This window comes from Phasianus colchicus, chromosome 1 (assembly GCF_987193195.1).
Source record: "Phasianus colchicus chromosome 1, bPhaCol1.hap1.1, whole genome shotgun sequence".
NCBI classification, from domain to species: domain Eukaryota; kingdom Metazoa; phylum Chordata; class Aves; order Galliformes; family Phasianidae; genus Phasianus; species Phasianus colchicus.
Window position 1 is genome coordinate 42,147,192 of NC_143436.1, and position 18,243 is coordinate 42,165,434.

Here is an 18,243-nt window from a genome sequence, read left to right on the forward strand (position 1 = left end):
TCCAAATACATTTAAGAATGCTCTATTTGAATAGCTCAAATCTGTTAAATTTTTTCTTCCTTTCCCAACATCAGTTTTACCAATACAAAAAGATTTATTCACCAAAAGAATTGCTGATGATATAAAATATAACTTCCTAAAAAGTTTGCAATGGAGTATTTTGTTTCAGCATCTGTTAAACATAAGTGCAGAATTTCAAGCATACAGAGTTTGCAATCTTTCCTTGCGGAAGACATCAGTCATGAAAAAGCAAGATAGAATTAGAGTTAGCCTTCCTTGGCTTACAGTGCACCTAACTTAGGCATGCATGACCCATTGCCATCATTACTGTACTCATGCCAGCTGGTTCTGATTATTAAGAAAGCAGCATTGCATGTTACATGTTGAACATATAACAATAAACTACTGTCATATGAATGGAGCACTTTAGCTTCTTAGGGATATAAATATACACATAATATATGTAAGGTGAGTCCAGCTTCACATCTCATGGAGAACAAATAAAAGCTCATCAAATGTACTACAAATGAAACCTGGATAGGGAAGATACTCCTACTGTTTTCCTTTTTTTTTTTTTTTTTTTGAAGGGAAGTGAATGTTTTACCCTTCTTACTCCACTCAAGTGAGCTGATTCCAAGAACATATACTTCTGAATAGTTCAGGGAATTTTTTGCCACGTTATATGTTCTCACCCTGTCCTGACGTCATTGACTGAGTTATATTTAAGGGTTGGGGAAAACAGTCAAAATCTTTGATAAATAGGATTTACCATCTCCTCCTCACTGGTTTTAAAGCATGCACCATGAAAAACTTGGACACATAGCAAATAATAAACTGTTTTAATATTTCCACCAGGGAATAATAAAATCAAGCAAGTATAAAAAACATACCCTTTAGCATATGAAAGAATAGAAGCTTGTGAAATTTCACAATATGCAGTAGATACCTCATTCTGAGTACATTCACATACTGACAGAACAATGCATGCCAAATAAAACTCTCATGAAGCTTGGAACCCAGTAAGACACTGTAATAAAAATCTGGGATACAACTTCCTGAAGTGAGGTTAGAAACATCACGTTCTACTAGGAATTATGGAAGAGTAAAGTCCCTGGAAAAGGATATCTAGATTTCGAGGGAAGTGGTTGAAATAGAAGCCTCATTTGGCATGAGTCTAAGTCTTACTGATTTCATTGACTCCTATGTGATTTTATCCAGCCAAGACATAGGGCGTGGATGCATCTTGAAGATGGGAAAAAAAGAAAAAAAAAAAAAAAGTATCAAGGAAGATTTTGCAATACATTGAAAGAATATCAACATTTCAATTTGCAAAGCGCATGTACACATTTCTGCAGTATTTTGGGCCACAATGTTCTCTGGGCTGTTTATATCAAAATCTTGAAACTGTTGTGGATGAAACACTTGTTTGGTAAACATAATATTTCAGAAAAGGAAAAATATATATGTACTGATCATTTTTGTGATCTTGATAATTTTAGCTAAAATTACTGTAAAAACTGCAAAAGGATTCAGTATCAGGTTGTAAGTTTGATAACATTAATTCCACATATTGCACTAAGCATATAGCTTTACAGAATAAACCAGTATCCAGAGGAAGATGAAGATGAAGGCAGCTTAAAAATTATTTGTGAATTCCTATGATCTATGGGATGTTCCTATGGCTCACCATGTCTGTATCATCAAAGACACTACAGGCCGATAGTTCTTCTCTCACCTTAACTTCTGGGATAGAATTCCAGAGTTCAGGAGTGAAGATTTGTATTCTGTGGTAACATGAACTCTGGAGCTAAAAGCCTTAAGTCTATTCCTTAACCTGGACTTCACATCTAAGCATCCTGTTAATTATTCTGACTTTCTTAAATTTCTGAGCCAGAGGGAAATATTTTAATAATATTATTGGCCCAAAGTTAAGAGCAGGTTATATAGCTTAATCCACTGATTCCTATAACAACTCTAAGAATTTATTTTCAAACTAGAATACTTCAAAAATATTAGTGCTAGTCTGACTCAATGTGATATGAGACAGAAAAGGAATCAGAGACTGAAAGATAGGGAAATATAGTATATCCTTTGGTAATCTGTCCTAATATATCATTACAGGGATGACCTGTCTGCACTAAGACAGTGGGACAGTACATGACTGTGTTCTCATAATCATTTGGATTTCCATCAAAACAGCATGTTATTGCTAACAGAACTTTGGACCACTTAATTCAAGAAAATGCTGTTCACACACTGGTGGATAACTGAAGCAATCACATCTCTAGTTACCGCACATCACGGGAGAAAAAAGCAGGAAGGAATTGTTAAGATACTTGCAGACAGCATTTTGCATGCTACAGCATCTCACTCGTCCTGCATTCCCAACTAGGCTTAGACCCAGTCTGAAGCAGCATCTGCCTAAGAAGTTTGTGTACAGTGAAAAACTTAGACCTGCTGAGTAGTTCTTGCTGGCATTATAGGTCTTATTAGCAGTATCACAGAAGCTACATGGTTCCCCTCAACACAGCACCCTTACCCTAAATGTAGTGTAATTTCATTCCAGGGTCAAGTTCTGTTGCTTAACCTGTTGATGGAAACCTTGATTGGGAAGGGAAGGGAGGGGAGGGGAGATCCACTAAATCTTTTGTTTTGTGTTCATAAAATCATAGAATCATAAAATGGCTTGGATTGAAAGGGACCTTTAAGATTATCTATTTCCCCTGCTATAGGCAGGGACACCTCCCTCTAGACCAGGTTGCTCAAAGCCTCATCCAGCCTGACCTTGAATGTTTCCAGAGAGAGGATGTCTACAACCTCACTGGACAACCTGTTCCAGTGTCTTACCACCCTCACAGTAAAGAATTTCCTCCTAATATCTAGTCTAAATCTATCCTCTTCTAGTTTAAAACCATTTCTCCTTGTCCTGTCACCTAAAAAGTCCCTCCCCAGTTTTCCTCTAGGCCCCCTTTAGGTACTGGAAGGCTGCTATAATGTCCCCCTGGAGCCTTCACTTTAGGTTGAAGAACCCCAGCCCTCTGTCTGTCCTCAGAGGGGAGGTTCTCCATGACATAAGCAGCTGAAGTTCATGACACCATTCCATTAAGTTATTGATTTTCTTAATTTTATCAGTGCTTTCCCTCCCTATTCCCCTAATCAGAAGGTTCGATGAGAAGACTACCTGTGCTCCTGAGTTCTTCGCTGCTGCTCCCAGCTTCTTGTAATCCCTTCTGATATTCTTGAGGTTGCTCACAGCTGTGTCACTGGTTCCTATGTGAAATGGCAGCAGCAGGTAGTAGTCTGTGGGATGTACAAGTTCTGGCAGCCTCTCTGTCACATTCCTGTTGCAAGTCCCTGGCAAGCAGCAGACCTCTCTAGATAGCAGATTATGATGACAAATGTGTGCCTTTGTAACCCTCAGAAGACAATCACTTGTCATCCATTGCTTGTTCTTAGTTACGATAGTTCTTATGCAACAGGGAACAGGTCTGGCTGCCTTACTTTTACTTACTCTGACAAATTACCTGTTCCTGTTTGCTTTTCCTTCTCAGTCTGCGGAACTGTGAAGCAGTTCTGCAGAGGCACCTCAGCCTTTGGGGCAGGCTTCTTCCTCTTGCTACTCTTTCTCATCGCAATTTGCCATTTCTCATCACTGTGTTATAACGGGGAATGTGAAGAGGACTCCTGAGAATACAACCTTGTATTTTGAACATAAACATAGATAACGTAAAATACCAATAAGAAATCAGTTACGTGAACTGTAAATAGAGTGGTATGCTGAAGCTTATAAACAAGTTGATTTGCTGAAGAAAACAGGTATTGAATACTGCAGCATGCCCTCTAGTGAGGTTGAGACTCATGGTAGCAGCATACAATTGAGCTCTCTATCATTTGTCAGAAACTATGTGGTGTGGAGGGAAAGAAATTATTTCACTACCCTGTGCACTCTGGAACTGCTTCTTTAGTCTAGGGTATAAGCTCCTTACTTGCATTTCATATTTTAATTGCAAGTCCAGATGGCATTTTTTTAAATGTAACAGAAAGATCTGAAACAAGGAAAATCTACAGCCTCAAATGGAGAGAAAAATGTAGCAGAAGAAAGGCAGCATAAGTTTCTACATTCCATTTCCATATGCGTCACATGCACTCCATATATAACACTTCTGGTGGTGCCAATAAGAAGTTTAAAGAGGATTTACAATTTACTAAATGTCTGGCCTCACATCTTAGCCTCAGGGATGTCAGTAAGAACTGTACCATGGGATTTAATTCTGCCTGTTTCTTACAATAAAGTCACTGAAGTTACTCACTATGTATGAACCTAAATCTACCTCCAGAACTGTTATGATTGTTATACTTAGGCTATTGACAAACAGAGATATGGAGTGTTTGTATATCTCCAGGACAAGTGTCATAGCTAGTAGGATATCTAGAGTTTTCTTCAAAGCGCTTGCTCACTCTCCTCAACATTTTCATTAAGACTAAAGAACAATAGGAGCAATCTCTTTTAAAAGTGACTACACAATTGACAATCTGATAGAAGTAATTTAGTGCTTTGTTTGTTTGTTGCTGTATGACATGCTTAAAGAAACACTTGAAAAACTATTGAAGGTAGATAAGAGCTAATTTGCAAGTAGATCATCACCCTGAGTTCTTTGAGGAGAAATAACTGTTCTAGATTTTGCAGCAGTGTTAGGGTTTTTTTTTTCAACATTTTACTCAGGGCCAGAAACCTGAGGGGTTTCCATCTTTTTGTGTCATGCTCCTGCACTTGGAATCCTTAGTGACAACTGAACTAGAGCTTGTCTAAGTAAAGCTTAAAAACCTGTCACATTTGAATGTGACTTAATGATTTTAGAGAAGAGGACCTTGAGAACAGTCAAGAGGAAATCTCTGGGAAAACCCTCTTTATCATGTCATGTTTAGAGATTAATTCAGTGCTGTTAGCACATATGTCTTAGAGTATAACTGCTCTATCACAACCTTGAGAAAAGTAAACCATGGATAAATGTCTTCTCTGGATGAGATAATAGGTCTTTAAATAGGCATAATAGGCATTTCTAGTGATACTGCAATAAATTTCAGAAAAATAGTTGATTGATCATATTTTACATCCAGTTCAGTGAACAGGATCTAATTTTAATCTCTTAAATTTCAATATTTAAATTCTTTTTTTAGCTAATTTTTAGTTTTCTTCTGATACTTTTTTTTTTTTTTTCAAATTCTGACTCAGAATTTTTCAGAAGATAGAGATAAGATGAAAGATCAGTTTTCCTGCAGATACGCTCAAAAGATACATGACAAAAAAAGAGGGTTAAACTTAGCTATAGTTTGTTTGCCTGTTTGTTTGTTTGTTTTCCTTATGTAAGGACTTTAACAAAAAAAAAAACTTTCACTCTTTATAAATATTATTTAAACATACATATCAGATAAGTTCAAAACTTAATTACAAAAAATAGAGCCCTCAAATTATCACAGATTGGATATTAGAAATGCATAGTAGGAAGTTTAATATTATTATATTCCACAAAAACATAATTGTAAAAATTTATTGTCGTTTTCATTATTTATACTGTTACTCAAAGCAAAAATGAAATAAAATAGCTCTAAATGGTGCAGCAGGATAGGCTCCATTCTCCATAAAAATGGCCTGCTTTTATTATCTAGTGTCTTTATAATATGATGCCAGTGTACCGTTAAATATCTATCATCCAGGCAAAGTACATTCTAGGACTCAGAGAACAGGTTACCATCTATCCTCTCAAGCTTATTTCTTGGAAGTGATTTTGAGGCCCATGAAATTGAACTAAGCTGAAAGACACAGCTAACACAGCTAATTCTCCTTAGCAGAAACACATAAATAGTTTTATCAATGTTTTGTCATTGTGAAGTGTGACTGGGAAGAATTAGTTTGAACCAGAGACCATTAAAGTCATATAGAGAAAGATTTTTATCAACTTTCAACACAACAAAATCCTGTGAGACTTGAAGAAAGGGTGAAATTATCAGGTATATCTGGAAGTTTTTATTTGCCCTTTTTAATAATACAAGAACAGAAACAATTAAATAGAGAGGTAGCTTAAGAGCATTTTAACATAGGTGATTACTGACTTAGGGAATTCATAAATAAATCTTAATTGACTCCAAGATACAGATATTCAAAAGGGAAGGAAAAAAAAGGAAAAAAAAAAATAAATAAAAAAGGTTTTGATGTTTCTTTTGATTTTAATAGTTCATTTTCTGCAATCCATCAATGTCAGTTTTTCTTTCAGACTGAAAAATCTCATATTCTGAAGACTTTCTTTTGTATGTTTGATGGTGTGAATATTGCTGCTGACTCTTTGTTCTAAGATTATCTGCCATTTTTCAACTTACTACTTATTAATAATACGTAAAATTGCCTCAAGCCTTTCTGTATACTGTAGGCTATAGTCTGCATAATCATTTTATACCATGGGAATTAACAAAAAGAACAGTTTAACTTAATACTGAGTCCATATGCATATAGTTATTGACAGAAGGCCAGTTCTTTGTTGATTATATGAGATGCAGAAGAGGACTGCTGGTTTGGAACATCATATTTTGCCTCTGCAAAATACATTTATATGCAGCATTATGTGACTTTAAATATGAGACTAGAAGCAGTTTATTCTCTGCTAAAATACATAATTAATCTTTCTACTATCAAATATTCAAGGTGGAATTTTAAAGACAGATTTTTGTGAAATAAAATCCTAAAGAGATATTTCATTTATACTTCTCATTTGACTCTGCTTTTGCTATAGATAACTGTTTCTAAAGGAAATAAAGAAACCGAGAGTTTGAGCTTGATGGAGACTGAAGAAAATGAGGTCTTTCTCTCAGTCTTCACAACCATTCAGGCTCCTCATGTCTCTCTTGTCCCTAAACTTCTAAATGGGGGATAGGAGAGCAAAATCCTTCCCAGTGTAAGAGCAGAGCAAGACTGAGACCACCTCATGAGGCTGAATGTGTACAAGTCTATAGGGCCAGACAACATGCAGCACAGCATTCTGAAGGAACTGGATGATGTGAGTGCCAAGCCACTCTACATCATATTTGAAAAATTATGACTGTCAGGCGAAGTCTCCAATGACTAGAAAAAGGGAAACATCACTCCCATATTCAAGAGAGAAAGGAAGACCTGGGAGAGTATAGGCCAGTGAGCCTCATGTGTGTGGACACAGTACTCCAGATAGGACCTCACAGGGGCAGAATAGAGTGGGCACACAAGAATCTAATGAAGTTTCACAAGGCCAAGAGTAGGGTATTGCACTTAAATCTAGGCAATCTAAGGTGTAAATATAGACTTGGAGAAGAACTCATTGAGAGCAGCCCTATGGAGAAGAACTTGGGAGTCCTGTTGGACAAAAAGCTGGACATGAGCCAGCAGTGTGCTCTTGCAGCCCAGATGGCCAAGGGTATCCTGGGCTGCCTCAAAGCGGCGGGGAGGCAGAAAGGAGAGGGAGGTGATTGTTTCACTCTACTCTGCCCCAGTGAGGCTCCATGTGGAGTACTATCTCCAAGTCTAGTGCTCTCAGCACCAGAAGGATGCAGAGTTGTTGGAGCAGGTCCAGAGGAGGGCCACAAGGACTGGAACACCTCTCCTATTGCAGAGGTTGAGGGTGTTGTGCTTGTTTAAGAAGAGAAGGCTCCAGGAAGACCTCATTACAGCCTTCTAGTACCTGAAGGGAACTTATAAGCAGGAGGTAAACTAACTTTTTACATGGTCTGCTAGTTATGGGACAAGGTGGAATCGTTTTAAACTAAAGGAGAGGAGATTTAGGTTAGATAATAGGAAGAATTTTTTTACTCAGAGGGTGATGAGGCCCTGGAACATGTTTACTGGAGAGTTTGCAGATTCCCTGTCTGTGGGGGCAAATGACGCCAAGTTGAATGAGATCTTGGACAGTCTGATCTAGTGGATGGCAATCCCGCAAGGCTTTCAAAGGTCAGGGGAAGTGGACCTAGATGTTCTTTAGAGTCCCTCCCAACCTAAGCCATTCTTTGATTTTCTGATAAAGCATGGAGAAAGTGCACTACATGATACTATGGTGTGGAATACCAATTACAAAAATAATAAAATCATGACAGTTTTTAATGTGTTTGCTTGTTTTGTTTGTTTGTTTTTCCCTTCCATGTTAACATTTTATTATTTTTAGCTCTCTGAACTTGAAAAAAATGACAGATATGCTCCAGGCCACAGATAGCATGGACTGTCCAGAGTAAACAAGGAAGAATGCTGTGTGGCATGAACCCTTCCAAATGGAAATCTCAGGTTCGGAGAAGTATAGTTGATGGCGTTCCCTTCAGTTAACTACAATGAGACCTGAGGATGACCCATAAAATCATGGACATCTACCATGGGAATCAATTCAAGTATTAGAAAAAAATAGACGTTTATATGAAGGTTGGATATTCAAAATCCCTTTGCAATCAGGTAGAAATAGTAATACATGACTACAGCTCATCTGCCATGCAGATTTTCTTTAAGGTGATCCAATCCTAAGCACCTAAAATTTAAAGAGATGTAGTGCAGCCCAAAAATTTCTTTTTCATGTGGATGACAGTACTGAGCAAGAAACATGATAGTCTGTTTTCCACATTCAGCTGGGTTGTTAGTGCCAGTAACATTTAAGCAACTGAGGAGAGAAATACAGAAGAAGCTTGCAAGCAGTATTCATTTACTAAACTACAGAAAAGGGACCACGAAATGCTATCAGTATGTCTCTATATAGGGAATTAATTTCCATGGCCATTTGTAGATTTCCTAATAAAGTCTCAAGAGCATTCTCCTTAAATGCAAAAAGGGATAGAACATTTTGTCTGTAGCCATATGTCCATTAGGCTGAAAAATTAGAAATTCATCTTGTTGTTTATAAATTCTCAAAATTCAAACCTGGATTTTGTTTAAATAGGTCAATAAAATCTTCAGCAAGCAACTAGAACAAATCTTATGATGGTAGACGCTGCTTCTGTGGCTGTAGCATTGGTTACATTCTTGGCTTACTTTTTAAAACATCGCTTTAACATCTGGATTAGGGATTACAGAGAAGGCAATGTTTGTTTTCCCTGTATTGCGATATCTCACTGATTTTGTTTGGAGCAGAAAATATAGCAGTATAGATGATAGCTTTCCCTTCAGTCAACTTCAGTAAGAACAGAGGATGACACATAAATTCAAGGACTTCTACTGTGGGAATTATTTCAAGCATAAGAAAACAATACAGTTGTTCACATGAGGGTTGGGTATCCAAAATCCATTTGCATTCAGGTTTGCGCTCAATCTTATAGCAGTTTTTTATTTCTGTTTTCCTGATATATTTGTTTAACCTCTTGTAGATAATTAACATTTTTTTCCAAATGGCTAACTTGAAATAGAAACAGCCACTTGGAGTGAGAATAAGGTAACCTCAGAAAAACAAGTTTGGTTTTGTTGCTGTTTTTTTTTTTTGTTTGTTTTGTTGTTTTTTTTTTCTCTTGAACTACAATTACAAGAAAAACATTGACACTTGGCAAATTCTACTGTCTTTATCTAGAACAGTACAAGTAAAATTCTGTAGAGTGCATTAATAAATTATATTTATGATGAGTGAGTAGCTGACATTAAGAAATTCAATCCATCCACAGAAACCCCTGTTTTATATTTCATTTAGTAGACAGCAATCAAATAAAGAAAAAAATTATCACCATCTAAATCAATGTTGTATGTAGGAACGAGCAGAGATAATTTCTTAATTGGTGAGAAATTTAAACAACCCTAAAAAAAAGCAATTAACTGTATTTGAGTAGGCTTTTTTTAAAAAAATATATTTATCTCCTTGAACAGTGATGTGATGACACATAATTCTCAATACAATGTTTACATGAGAAGTTAGCCAGAAACACAAGAAATATCAAAATTTTTATGAGGTGATAACATTTTAGAAGATAAAGCTATGCATATCACCCAGGGGATTTGATTTTTTTGCTTTTCTCTTCCCAAATCAAATATGTACAATCACTAAAACTTTGATGATTTATATTAACTTATTTAGCAGTAATGAAGGCTTGCTTTTTCCAGCTGGAAATCAATCAGGCATTGACTCCAGATGTATTTTGAAGCAATAGAAATATGGTAATAAAAATTCAAAAAAGCATGAATTGATTAAATAAAATACAAAAAAAAACTTACAATAAAATTAAAATTTCTTGGACAATATTTCCAACACCATATCAACTTACTTGTAGATACTTTAGTAGAATTTCATAGATCTTTCCAATTACTTCCAGAAGGCTTCCTGACATGTTTCAGATCTGTATGTAAAACTCATAAAATCACCTCTGTGAGAAAAAGCCAACAAAATAGATAGCAAACAAAATAGATAATGGCATCCATGGTAATTCTTTCCCAGATTTTGTAATGCCAAAATCTAAGTACCTGTTTAAGAACACGTGCCTTCAGATACATCCAACAGAAGCATTTTGCATTTCCTTCACTTCCCTTTTCATTCCTGTTGCAAATATACACATAGAAAAATTAAATTGATAAAATTTAACAACTTAAAAATACTGTGAAGACTCTATAGTTTTTTTTAATCTAGAAAATATATCTTAAAAATAATGATAATAAAAAAATAAAGCACAGAAGAAACACTTTTTCTTTGTACTAATCAAGAAAGATTTTAGGAGAGATCTTAGTCTAGGAAAGATCTAGACATGTTCACCTGAGCTTGATACTGAATTGAAGTACTAGGTAGTGTTTCTAGTCAGACACTTGGATTAGCTGCACATTATTTACTATATTCCAACATACAAATGTGGAAATGCAAAATCATGTCAAAAATAGCCAGCAACTCCATAGAATGCATAATAGTAATCAGATTCTGAAATATTTCATCATAACTTGGAAGCCTTCTTGTTAAAGCCAATTTCAAAGAGTTGTTTCTCTCTTCCTTTAAAATAAATTGTTTCTGCATACATCCAGCCATTTTTATCTTAGATAAATTGTTTTAAGCTCATTGGTAATATTCTCAGTGAAATATTTTACACCATGATAATTTTATATACTTAAAGTTTAGCATGACCTTTCTGGACAATTTCAGGATGTACCTGGAATGTATACCAAGTACTACAAGAAATATAATCTTCTTTTCCAATCTCAAAAATGAAAGATGAACTTTTGGTATGCTAATGAGAATGTTATATAGTCTTCTTGTGGTTTAATATGGCAGGCAGCTAACCACAGAGCCATACACTCACTCCTCTCACCCAGTGGGACTGAAGACAAAATCAGAAAAATAAAAAAAATTGTGAATAATTGAATGTCATGGAAAAGAAAAGGAAAATAATAATAATGATAAAAGAATATACAAAACAAAAAATGGAAAATGCAATTGTTCAACACTCTTTGACCAATTCCCAGCCAGTCCACAAAAAACAACAGCAGCCCAATCAACTCCTTTCAATATTATTTGTTCAGGATGACATCATATGATATATCTGTTTGGCCTGTTTGGGTCAGCTGTCCTTGTTTTGTCTCCCATAGTCTCCTCACCAACAAGGAGTATGGGAAGTTAAAAATTCCTGAGTTAGTGTGAGTACTGCTCAGAAACCACTAAAAGATCAGTGTGTAACCTGAATTTAACCAGAAGTTACTTAACCAGAAGTATTCTCATTGTCAGTTCAAAACCCGGTACCATATCATCTACTAGGAGAAAAATTACCTCTATCCCATCTGAAACCAGGACAAGGATATAATGGACTAACTATTTCTGTGAGTTTTTATTATTATTATTGTTATCATTCTTGATTATGCTTTCTCTAGCAGCCACTAGCAGATTTTTTTCTAATGCATTCTAAGATAGAAATGGCTTAAAATTAAAATGAAGAATGGAGAATGATTAGCAAAGCCTATATTTTGAATATTAATTTATATTATAAATCATATATTTGTCTGTAACTTGTCTTGTATGTAAAAGAAATCATTTGTCCGTTACTGGCTTACACTTCATAATTTGTTAATTAGATATTTGCATCAGGGTTCAGATATTTCTGGTGTTAAGAAATACATTCATCATTTATTGCCTTAATAATATAATACCTTTCTGTAACTTCCATAGAAACAGTAAATACAACAGAATGCATTTGGAACTAACCCAACCAATAACATTGGCAAAGCACTCTCTGAATATTTTTTGTCATTTCTATCACATATTTTTGTAGGGACAAATATAGCATCATATATCAGGTGAATTGCTTTACAATATTGCATACTTTATTTTCAAATGCGCGATTATGAAATGGAAAGTTCTGTTAGAATGCACTGTTGGGTGTTTTTCATTAAGTGCAGAAGCGCTTCAAAATGAATAATCAAGAGCTGCTTCTATTCTCAGTTTTCTGTGTTTATTAGCTAGCATCTCATTTAAGAATGGAGATTTTAAAATGCTCTAGAGAGCCTTAAAGTTTTACAAGGCCAAAAGCAGCAGACACAGAAGTACTCAGCAGGTCTTGTCACTGTGAAATGAGGAAAGTGACTGTCAAACTCTTTCTATATGCCACAAAAGAGATCTGCCTTTCACTTGGTTTCCATCCTCCAGTTTAAGAGGATTAACAAGAAGAGGATGATGGAAAACTATAGAGGTGGCTTTCCAGAGAACCTGTGCAGTAGGACTGTGGGCACCTTTCCAGTCTGAAATACGAAGATTGCTCTGAAAGTAATGCCTCCTATTTTGTGATATTGGCCCACAATCTGAGAGAAGGATGGATGTTGGTGGTAGGCATTGCATTTCAGCAGCACCAGCAGCAACTGTGTATCACCTTCGCTGATGCAGATTTTTGCAAGAGCAAGCATGCAAGCTCTTGTTCATCACTGGCTATAGCTAATGGTGGTAACTATGCTGAAAATATATATATATATTTTGTAGCTGAGAAGTTGCTCTGTTAAATAATGTCATTGTTCTCACCGTATCTGATCACTGTAGTTACCATTGAAGTAAACAGGAGGAGCAACCTACACAGATTTTAGAAGAAATAGGAACTTGCAGCAGTCAGTGAAGAGTGAAATTTGAGGAAATTATCATTTACTGAAGGATCATATGAGAAATGAAAGCTTTAAGTATTAATGTGAGAGGTACTCTTCCTAGCTCTTTTCCTTTTTGAGAGAGACTTTGCCAAACAGGAACTTAAGATTTTTGAATCTGAGACTTACTTGCAGGGATGTAACATAATTTGGGTAAGTGGTATACACCTGAATTTCAATAATGAAAAATACAGCTGTTTATTTACTTATTTAAACTGAAACATGCTGAAAAAAACAATAAGTAAGCATTTCTAAGTAGCATTCTCATGGTAACTAAAGTTGAAATCTCACTGAACATGCCTATACTTTGTTCAAGAGGCAGAACAACGACAGTCTTGAAGTCTGAAATCATCTGCTATACAGAAAGCAAATCTGGGTAAGATTTAGAAGGTCAGGAATTACCTAACACTGAAAACTGGCAGAATAATCAGGCTCAGACGATGATGATCAGAAGCATAAATTCCAGCTGGAGACCACCAATTAGCATTCTATCCTAGGGGTCAACACTATGTCAGTTTCTGTTGAATATCCTTAGTTATGATCTCAGTGATGGGAAAGAGTGTAACTGCAGCAAGTTTGCTGATGATAGAAAACCAGGAGGATTGGTTGTTATGATAGAGGGCTATTCTGTCATCCAGAGGGACCTTAATGGTCTGGAGGAATGGACTGAAAAGGTGTGGTGGTTTAACATTGGTAGGTAGTTCAGTAACACCACATTGCTCTCTCACTTCCTCTCCTCAATAGAACAGGGTGAGAAAATAAGATGAATAAAGCTCCTCTTCTGTATGGATTTTTTTTTATCTTCCTTATTTTTTCATTTCCAAATTTATTTGTTTCCTCAGAAATGTGTCAAATATACCTAGTCAGCAAGTCAGAGTCTGTATTTTGGCAACTTGAGAAAAAAACTGATGAAATTATTCAAGGGGGAGAAGGGATACAGGGGGAAGTTACGCAGAGAATGGGTAATCTTCTGTTCCAGCCTTCAAATAAAATGCTATCAATTTATATTTCTGGGTGAGTCATGTTCTTCTTGTTGTTCTTCTTCTTCTTCTTCAGTTTATGTTGACTCTGAAATGTAAAATTTTGCCATGTTATACTGTAATTTTTTTGTTGCTGTTGTTTCTTATCAGATTTGCCTTTGTTGTCACCTCAAGTTGAAAGGACTTAGCTAAAAGTAAGAGTTTAAAATAAGGATTAAGACTTTCAAAACCACAGTGAATGCATGGTTTCTTTCCTCATAATTTTTCAATTTTTGTGGTTGATATTAAGTATAATGTACTGTCATAACTAAAAAGTGTATTCCATATTGAAAATCTTTTCCAGCTAAGCACTATTGTGAATCTCATTAAAAAACAACAACAACGACAACAAAACACCATTTTTAAAAATATTCTATAATTAAAGTAATAATATCTAGTACAGTGTCTAGAAATAAGATGTCCGTCAAGTCTATAAAACAAAATCTTCTGACTTGCTCAACTACTTAGGGTGAAATAAATCCTCAGCAATGTGTTCTATCTTCATCAGCTGCTCTTATATTACAAGTTGTTGAAGGCATCCTGTGACGTGCCACAGTGCTCTTCATTAGATAAATATTGTTCTAGTTGTGTATCTACTCATATTTTCTCCACACTACATTGTTGTCATACTTATATTTCATATTGTTGCCTTCCTCTTCATCTTCACTTTGACCACAGAAGAAGTCATTGTGTGCATGAAAAATTGCAATATCTTAAGGATGCTAGAAAACACTGTGTTACAAATTATATCTCTCTGTCTTAAAGGGATTTCTGTTTCCCACATCTTTATTACAAAGTATTAAGCAAAGCTTCTTCTTTTCCAAATACACTTATTTCTATATTTTTCTTTAAGTGGCTATAAAATTTCTATACTTCATGAATGAACGTTCTACAGATGCAAAGTCAATGGAAATAGAATTATGAATTTAATAGGTAAATTTTTCCTCTTGAATTTGCAAAAACTTATTATGAATACCTTGAGGATGTGTACTACACATACTTTTCATTTATATAGCTAGCAGGCAGAAATTTTTAATGAAAATATGCGCCGAATTGACCATTATGTCTGAAGAAAATAGTCACCTCTGTCTTGAAGTTGCTTTCTTGTGCATCAAAGGAAATGCAACCCCTGCAATCTCCAAGAAATGTAAGGAAAGAGATAATTATAATTCATTAGAATTCTTCAGCTACCAGAGGTGAAGCTGGAGAATATGTTATTATGTGAAAACATATTTTGAAAGTGACCTAGTGCTAAAATAAAACATAAAATACAGCTTTTTTTTTTCTCTTTTTTGTTTGTTTGTTTGTTTTCTTTCTGTAAAAGAAATGGTTACAAACTTACAGTGATATTATTTGATACAATAAGACAGATTACCTTCTAAAATTCTCTGTTTCCTTTTTAAAATTTAAAATTACAAATTTTGAAAAGAATTGCATGCATCCACGCGTTTGAAGTGTGCAAGCTCTTTTTCATATCAGAACATGTGTCTATATTAGCACATCTGTGTTAAAAATCTTACTCTGCTGAATACTGACAATACGAGCTATCATAGTCCCCAGGTATATGTATATGTTCCAACTCTAACAGTTAAGGTCTATTTTATTTATTTGTTTATTTATTTATTTTCCTTTTGGATGTTCCTTGAATTCTTAGTTATGTCTTAGACGGAGTAAAGGTAAGAGACCATAATTAACTCAATCTTTGATTTCCAGTTGTGTTCTTCGGAACATGTCATTGCAATTTGAGTAGCAGTTTCCTCAGTGCCAGGAAGTGAATGGGGATGTGCAATTAAAATATAATCCAGTGCACTGATGCCCACACTAGTTCTCATTCTAATCTACTCCAAAATAAAATGTGAAACCATGGAGAAGTTTGCAACTCTTCAAGACAATTCATTATCCTTCATATATGAAGCTACTGACATGAATGAACTATATGCAGACTGTAGATAAACACATCTAAAGTAAACATATGAGTTCAGGCTATGCATTCTTCTATGAAATTCAACAATCTGCAAATGCAGCTTTTTGACTAAAGAGCTCTGCGCACAAGGGTGACCGTAAATAAATACTTAGACACTTCATTTTTAGGATTGTAAATAAACATTTTAAAGTAATGCATTATTCATCATTACTTCTTAAAATATTTAAGATATTTGAAAAGATAAGGCACTGTTTAAGAAGTAAGATTCAACTTGGGATATATATGCAATGAGAATAGAAAGTATATAGAAATCACTGTGCCCCAAACACAAGATGGAAAAAACAAAAAAAAACTGTTTGCACTATTTCATTATACTTTCCAAAAGCTGTCATATCACTTTAACTATACAGTGAAGATTAAATTATCTGATGAATTCTATAACACAGAAGCAGTTGTAGATCTTGGTAATGCTATGGAGGGAAACCCAACTGAAATTTATGAGACTGAAGTAAACATATTAATATCTTACTCCAGTAGTCAAGGATATAACAAACATATTAGGACTCAATCAGTGTGCTTTACACATTGACCATGGAATATGAAATCATAGTCACTTGGTCTTTGTGTTCTCTGTGTCAACTTAAAACATCTAAAAATGTTTAGAAGAGAAAACTGCAATAGATGATTTGATTTCCATGGAAAATGAAATTCTGTGAAGTGTACTGTGGTCTGAGGCAAACAGATGTTCCTGGTTTAATTAAGTATTAAAAAAAAATATTCAATTCCCTCACTATCCCCCCTTTTTTTAATACTGTACACACCCTACAAACATGCACATGCACACGGAGAACCTCTTGATTCCTAAATCAAGAGGAAGGCAGATTTATCTGCCACTATTAAAGGATAAAATACAGCAACATGTATTTATATATAAATACACTGTTTCTATGGAACACATGTAACAATACATAGGTGTGTATAGAACACACTTTGACAAAAGTTCATATTCCATCTTGTGAGAGAACAAGCAACATGATAAATATATTATTAATGTAACTTAATATGATAGTGGAAGAGTGGAAGATACTGGTGAATGCTATAAGAGAACTAATAACAGAGAGATAAAAATTAGAATCTGCTTTTATAAAAAAGGAGAATATGGGTCTGTAATTAAGACAACTGACAGCTGTAGCATGAAATTCATGACACCCAAGATGACCAGGGGTACTTCCTGCACTCCATTTGCTTAGAAAAATCTATCCTCCAGAGCTTACAGCTGAAAGCTATATAAAGAAGGTTACTTCTTCAACAGTTGAGAACTTCTAACACATTTGCAACAATTTGTGGATGAGAACAGAACAGGTTTTTGTTGTTGTTTTCTTGTTTTGTGGCTTTGGAATTGTTTTTTTTTTTCTTTTTTTTCTTTTTTTTTCTTTTTTTTTCTTTTTTTTTTTTTTCTGCTTGCTAAGTATTTGGTAGATTTGATTTGCTTTTCAAACTCTGCTGTACATTCACCAATGTCATCAGAAAACATCACTTTTTGAAGTGCAAATATGTTTAAATGTTTTAGAAGGCTGTAAGTAGGCTGTTAAAAATAGATGATGCAACAAAATGAACTGGACATATCATGCTATTTCAATGATCTCAGACTCAACAAAGAACACAGGTCTGAAATTCAGAAAAAAAAAAAATAGATGATAGATAAGATTCTCCATTTCAGTGTTTTCAAGAAGTAATATATCAAACAGATTAGGGATTTAGTATCATAGATATTTTATATAGCAACTTTCATTATATTATAGCAACATTATATACAAATTTCTCTATGCTAGATAATTTAACAGTTTACAAATTATTGGCAGTACAAGCAGTTTATAAATTCTAACAGTAATTCTTTCCTCCATGTGTACCATTTTCCCATTTCAAAATCTTATCTTTTGAAAGATGTTCAGTGTATAATACCTGCACTGGTTATAAGGGCTGAAATTGATGTATGGATAATTGACCAGTTACTTCTTAACAGAAAATATTTTGCTGATCACTGCCAATTCTTAGAATTAGTAGAAGAAGTGGTGCTAAAAAGTATAGAAAGTCATCGTAAACCTGAGATATCGATGAGCTTTGCTTTCAGAGTCTAAGATGTTGTGCTAGAAAAACTTGCACTAACTTCAGAGTTTACTTTTTGCCTCTACTTTTGCCAAGATTCTTCAACTAAAAGTGAA